Source organism: Salvelinus sp. IW2-2015, unplaced genomic scaffold (assembly GCF_002910315.2).
Source record: "Salvelinus sp. IW2-2015 unplaced genomic scaffold, ASM291031v2 Un_scaffold1909, whole genome shotgun sequence".
Lineage (NCBI taxonomy): Eukaryota > Metazoa > Chordata > Actinopteri > Salmoniformes > Salmonidae > Salvelinus > Salvelinus sp. IW2-2015.
The window spans coordinates 11,464-18,809 of record NW_019943269.1 but is presented as its reverse complement, the minus strand read 5'-3'; the positions used below and the strand labels follow the sequence as shown (position 1 = coordinate 18,809).

The following is a 7,346-nucleotide window of genomic DNA, read 5'->3' as shown; positions in this document are numbered from 1 at the left end:
AGACCTCAGCACCCTCAACAGGCTTTTTGCAATGCAGAAGTTGGTAAGGCAATTTGGCAAACTTTTACTTTTTAGCGTTTCTTCAAGTTGAGAGCTATCAATACGCACTGAAAACATTTTATGGATTGTCTGTGGTCGTAGTATAAATGATTAGGACATGATCATTAAGCCAATTTACATCTTCTCACAGTTATTTACATAATTAAGTAGGCGACAGTAAGATGGTTTACAGCCAGGACTCTCCAACCCTGTTCCTGGAGAGGTTATTATTTGAGATGTATGTGTTTACAGAACATTAAGGATACCTGCTCTTTGCATGACATGGACTGGCCAGCTGTAAACTATGATCCCTTATTTGATGTCACCTGTTAATCCTCTTCAATCAGTGTAGATTAAGGAGAGGAGACAGGTTAAAGAAGCATTCTACACTGTTCTCTCTCCATATCACCCTTAAACCATCAGTGTGACTGACCAGTATACGAATAGATTTCTATAAGTTAGTTAAACCATGTCTCCCTCTTCTAGTGATCAGGGCGAAGGTGGTTGGAAGAAAGCGGTGTCTAACGACATCAAGTATGACATCCAACAGATCAAGGTATGATCTCCTTTTTATTAAGTGGGTGTTTTATAAAAATGCCTCTAAATAGTAATGTAATTATTCAGTCGTTCTTCCTACTGGTCCTAGACTATGGTGACGTCCTCTATATGAACTCAGCTGCTACTTCATTAAAGCCATCATTACATTCTCTCCAGATAGTTGGTTGGCCCTTTTACTTTGACTGCCTTACATCATTATTAAGACATAAAGTTAGCCATCCCTGAGACTGGGTGTGGTAACTGGACCTTCCTTATGGAGTTAGGTAACCATCTTTTAGTCTATATTTTTTGCACCGGGTTATGTTAAAATATTTACATTTTGGTTGCCTTTTAGGAGATTGGTGCCTTTTAGCGAGATATAAAAAAAAGCGAAAGCTGGTCTCATTTTTTCTGTGTTTCTATTTTTGGTTCTTTTGTTTTATTTATGAGTTATTTATATTCAGGGCTCACTGTAAAAATAGATCTTGCACATTACAGATATGTTGACATTAAAGGGTAAAGACTGCCAGTGCCGTCCGAGTGCTGTAGTTAGTGAGGTTCCAAACTAAATATGTAGCTGGTGACAGATCTTCCTTTTCTCTTGTGATTGCTAGCTGTTCAATGGTGTTGACCAGTGTATTCACGCCATCTTCACTGACACCATTCTGTGCGTGTGTGATTCTAGAAATCAACAAGGAGTATCTCTTCACAGAGTGCGGTTCTCACTACGTTTCCCAAGTTCAATTGCCAGCACTGGTTAACCCTATCAGTCCTGAGACCCCAGCCAAGATCAGCTCTTCATTTATCTTGCATGTCCAGCCCAGACATTTTGCCTTAGTGTTTTACCATTTTTCTTTCCAGGACAACCAGAACTACAAGTAAACCACAAAACAAGTGGACAAACAGTTACATTAATGAGTTATGTAACATTTATTAATTAGAGGAATATACTTGATAAAAATTAATTTATATGAACGCCGTAAGTACAGAAATTGTTTGCTCGGTGGGAAATTAATATCCCATTATAATCTTCCCAGTGGACGAGGACCTGCGCTTATTTATTTGTTTTAATATACAAAATACAATCAATCTTGTAAGCGGTGTGTTAAATAATAAAACATATACTAAATTACAATAGATTTCCTTGGATTTTCCTATCTATACTGCATGTGGAGTAGTACCCCCCTTTGGGGGGGCTTACCCTCTCCCAAATGACTCTAGATTAACTATGTGAGAAGAATAGTCTCACGAATATTAAACTATTGTACTATGTTTGTTGGATGGCTCCAGCTTTTTGTACATTTATAAATAAATATCTTAACAATGTAATTATAAATCCATATAATCTATTTATTCTAATCGTATTGTGCATTTGATTACCATTTACAAACATTAATAGGTAACTCGGAGGCGTAAAAAACGGGTGCGGAGGGTGATAAAATAGTGGATTATATGTGATGGCCGTTGTATCTCGGAGGAGGTTTTCGACATGGACGTGGGAATAGAGGGATATGGCATCATGCTTTTGGGCCGTCCCGCCACCAGATACTGGGTGGTGGACCGACCTCTCAAAAATGTAGCGGGCCCCTGCGTCCTTAGGTTGGCATATGTATGTAGTCCTATCCATTTTTTCCCCATTTGCTCTAGCGCAACAATTGGTGCGCCTCTTCGTTTTCTTTAGTAGTGGTAGTTTTAGGATCTGACTGAATTGTTCTTGATCTCTCATTCCTCTGTTCATGGGGCTCGTGTGAATAAGTTTTTCTTTGTTGATATTTGTCCCACGGAACTGGCAGACATGTTGATCTCAGAGCAAATCAAAACAAGCAAATAGCTCAATTAGGTGTCATAACTGCTCTTGGTGATGATAAACGAGAGCCCTCTTATGAGGGAGTATCCCTCTGGCTAACATTAGTCCGCGCCTAGTCCTATCCAGGAAATTGTGTGAGGATGCCCCTTCTGGTCAGGTTTTGTCATCTCATTTTGGTGCTGGTGCGGAATTTACATCAACATAGCATGTAAACAATATAAAAAGGGTGAAGAGAGTGGGGTAATTTTACTATGTTTGACTCCACCCTTATTTTATTATTCGCCTATACTTCTTCTCCCCTTTTTCCCCGCTTTCTTTGCTTCGGATTCATCTCTTCGGAGGGCATATAGTTAATAATTAGCCTACCGTTTCGCGCCTCCTATAATCAAAATAGAGGTGATTGGTGGAGGGATAACCCCCTCAGGGGGAGAGGTTATGTTGTTCGCCCACCGGCACAATACACATCATTTCTATTCACACACTAATTGGGGAGTGGAAAGATTACCATAGACCCAAAAACTCTTGTGGTGGGTTGAAAGGGCGGTGATTTCGCCTGTGTGCGGAATATATTTTGCCACTTGATTTAATGCAGTGTGTCATAGTCGTAAGCATAACATTACACCGCCTACCAATTGAGAAAGGCACTCCTGACCAACATATTGTTTAAACAGCATAAAATGGGTGCCTTGCCCCCTCTCCCAGAAGCCAAACACAGTGGTCTGCTGTTAGGATCAGGTTTGGGAGGCCAAATTATCAACAAGGGTACTGCCTAAAATTCTACTATAAACAGTGCGGATCATGGGGTGCATCTGCAAGCCTCTGCGATGTCTTCGACCCGCCAAAGGAACAGAACGAGCAGAGTAATGAAACAACTGCTTACATACCGAGTCATTTGGAATCGAATTACGGGGTTGCCAAATATCACAAAAGGATTTGACTAATGAAAACGTGAGGCGTAAACTACACTAGAACCTATTTCCCTTCGAGACTGTTCCCAGACCGATGGATACCTCTTCGAAATGTTTTCCCCTCAATGTAATCATCCGATTTTTATTACAGGCTGTGAGCTCCTCCCCCAGTCAGAACTGCGGATACTATTAATCCAGAACAGCAACCATTCAGTTTAAAAAAATCATCGGCCTAATGGGACAACCACAGACCAGGCTCAACATGCCCGGCTGCCATAAATGCCATAAATTGGGAATGAAACTGAAAGCTCGGTTTTAGTTTTTTGGGGGCTCCCGAGCGATCTAATGCACTGCATCTCAGGGCTAGAGGCGTCACTACAGACCCTGTGATTGAGAGTCCCATAGGGCGGCGAACAATTGGCCCAGCGTCCGGATTTGGAAGGGTATGCCGTCATTGTAAATAAGAATGTACCTAGTTAAATAAAGGTTCAATAAAAAAATGGTCTAAGCCTACTGGAATTCCTTCAAGTTTTGTTGTTTTCAGTTTTAAAAATAAAAACACCTGGGGAAATTTCAGAGCAGGCTCAACTTGCCCAACTGCTCAGTTCACTTGCCCCTGTCATCCCATATATGAGATGAAAATGGCAGATTGTTGTTGATAAGCGCCTAAATTGGCTGTACAGTAACACGCTATACATGACATAAGAGCTCAGGTTCTCCAGTTCACAGCACTGGTAGGGGTTTTGACTGACAGCCGTTATAAACTTGAGCACCACAATAGACAAGAAGATAACACCTTCCCTCCCGCTATTTGGGATACTTTTGCACATTTGTTGTTGTCTGAGTGAGGGAAATGCGTTAAATTGAGAGGAGTCGATGTGTTATGAAAGATACGACATTAAGGATTATAATAATTACCACTTTGATGTCATACAAGCAAACCACACACATTTCTATATTTAAAAATGCATGTAATTTACAGTATCAATGTTTATGATCTCTATTTTTTATCCACAGTTACAAGGATGACATACGTTTTAGCCTGGGTTGTCCTAAACACAATGAGCCTATCTGCATCATATTGTGAAGAAAAATAGCAACAGAACATACATTTGAATGCACTCATGACACCGTTCTATGCGCACCAAAAATACAATCTGTTTGTGTGAAGTGCTGTTTGAAAGCCTCCCAGCTAGCACATTTGGTCTGGGGGAACAAGCCATCAGCTTCCTGACTGGTAAAACGTATTGTTTTTTTAAACATCCTGAGAGCTGAAGTGAGAACTTCACCTGTTCCGGGAACATTTATTTTTAGGTTGCAGGGAGGTTCTGAGAAYGTTTTACTATGGTTCCCTGAAAGTTTTCCTGGGAAGTTTTATTAATGTCCTGAAAACAGAAATGATAGGTTATTTGAAGATAATTCAATAACATTCTGAGAACATGTTTCAAATAAGACTTTTAATAATACTGCTAGCTTAGTTTGGGTTGACTGTTTTCAACTCTAAGCACAGATAGGACACATGGAAATTAATTTGCTTAGGCATTCATTTTTTGTTGTGGAATCTTCTGTTCTCTNGTTGGAGTAACTCGAGGACCGGAGTTGAGAACCTGAGAAGTCAGAAATATTGCCAAAGTTGCCTTACCGACGTCTGCGCTGCAAAAAGCCTGTTGAAGATGCACAGGAGCGCATTTGCAAGCTTCTGCAATGTCTTCGATCCGCCAAAGGAACAAAACGACCAGAGTGATGAAACAACTGCTTACGGACCAAGTCATTTTGGAAAATATATCTATAGCGTAAGATAAAATGTTTATTCCAGAAGCTAAAGAACAGTCGTATTGTAAACTACACTAGAACATTCAAATATGTTCCCAGACAGACTAACACCTAGAAATCTGTTTTCCCTTCGCTGTTAATCAGCCCGTTTTATTGCCGGCTGTGAGCTCCTCCCACAGTCAGAACCAAGCCAGTGGTAGGCTGAGCGTTCTATTAATCCAGAACCATAGCAACTGCATTGGAAAAAAAGACCCTGTTTAACAGGACATCCACAGAGCAGGCTCAACTTGCCCGGTTGCCATAAATTCCATAAATTGTCTGTCTTTCGCCTAAACAATGGTGATGAACCAGAAATATCCGTTTTAGGATATGCCCTATTTTAATTCCTTTTTTTTTTAAACACCTGGGGAAACTTTAAAGCAGGCTCAACGACTGCTCAGGTCAGTTCACTTTCCCTAGGCCCCTCAAACTCAACTCTGGACCTCGACGTGAATCCAGTGCCACTGCATTTTTTTAAATTCTTCCTCTTTAATCAGGGACTGATTTTGATCAGGGACACCAGGTGGATGCAATTCATTATCAGGTAGAACAGAAAACTAGCATGCTCCTGAGCACCGTGTACAACAAGAAGATGCCCCACTCCCCGCTAAGTGGGCTACTTTTGTACATTTGTTATTTTATGAGTGAGGTTTGATGATGAATACTACCTCCAAACGAATGGAACATCGATGGGCTCCACATTCGCTCCAAGCTATGCTAACCTCTATGTGGGTCTTTTTATGTTAATAATTAATACGTTTTGTTAATAATGAAAACGAAAATCAACTTTTGAATAAAGTCCTGAAGTGGTATCGATATATTTACGACATTTTTTGCATATGGGAAGGAACGGAAAAAGAGCTGTCACCTGTGATGGTGCCCTCAGCAGGCCAGGAATATTCCCCTCTGATTACAGCTGATGACGCTCATGTGCCTCAGTCTCCTACCAGCACCTGGTTGGCACCTGAACATCTGCAGACCAGCAGGGCAGCATAGTTAAACCAGGCTGTTGAATTAAAAGCAGACGACCAGAGCTAGAATCTAGGATCTGGAGGGAAAATGGACTGTCTGTTTAGCCCAAACAGGTGAACTTATGCGCAAACATTTTTAAGACTGTAATATCTTGGGTCTGTGTCGCATTCTACTTCTCTAAATCTCATAACACCCTAAATTGTCAGGTCTAACTGATCATTAAAAGGAAAATAGATGTCAGTTAAACCATTTTCTCTCTTCCAGTGATCAGGGCAAAGGTGGTTGGAGTGGAAGTTGTGTCTGGTAACACCAAGTATGACATCAACAGATCAAGGTATGATCACTTTTTTAAAGTGGTTGTTCCTTCCTGCACTGAACATTGAAGCCCCCTGAACCCCAGTCTGACAGCTGGTCCCAGTTCTCTCCTTTCCCCTGGGCTCCATCCCTTCAGTGTTTGCAGATCTGGGTTGGCTTAAACAGTGTAGTTGTGGAGCTCCACCATATGAAAAGGAGCTTCTGTAGAAATGGCTCATGCCTCTTGCTGGAAAGCACATTATTCAGTTGACGTTCCTACCAGTCCTAGACTATGGTGACATCATCTATGACTGCAGCTGCCATTTCATCAAAGCTTAAATGAGTTCATCATAATGCACTTTATTACTGGTGATGGGGTTGGTTCTCATCACTGATCTACGTACTTATTACTGTGATGGGGTTTGGTTCTCATCACTGTTCTCTACCAGGAAGTTGGCTGGCTCTTTGTCACGTTGGTGGATAAATTGCAGATTTTTATTTTTAAAGCCCTTTACTAAAACTCTCACTGTACCTAACATTATTACCCACCTTAGACATTATAGTTACAGCCTGTCTCAGACAGGATGTTTAACTCTGGATATTCCATTGGTCGCTACTGAGTTGGCTGAATCTGCTGAAATATTTTACTTTATTTGTGGAATAATCTTCAAAATGTTCTAAATGTGACGTTTATTTGCCTTTAGGCGATCAGAATTGATTTTGACTGTTCTGTTACATTTTGTGTGCGTTTCTGAAATTCGGGGATCTAAAAAAAAAAATTACACCCTGATAAAAATGAAGGTTAGATGAAGCAATATTTTTTGATCTGCAAACATCAGGCTGAGGGATATAGGGAAGGAATTAGGAAGACTGCCAGTGCCTGAGAGCTGCAGTCGGTTAGGTTCAAAACTGTATATGTAGATGTTTGACAGATCCTTTGTTCTCTCCTTGTGATTGGCTAGATGTTCAAAGGTCCT

The 7,346-nt window shown here is 40.8% G+C and overlaps 1 long non-coding RNA gene and 1 pseudogene across 1 annotated transcript in view; one reads left to right on the top strand and one right to left on the bottom strand.

Moving 5' to 3' along the window:
• The window catches only part of LOC112072379 (metalloproteinase inhibitor 2-like), an 11,541-nt pseudogene extending 6,293 nt beyond the window's left edge, over positions 1–5,248 (bottom strand).
• Positions 1–6,396, top strand: part of LOC112072380 (uncharacterized) — an 8,361-nt gene extending 1,965 nt beyond the window's left edge. The window contains exon 2 of the long non-coding RNA XR_002894302.2: positions 6,340–6,396. This is a non-coding gene — a long non-coding RNA (uncharacterized lncRNA). The remainder of the gene's footprint in view (positions 1–6,339) is intronic.
• Positions 6,397–7,346: the final 950 nt, after the last annotated feature.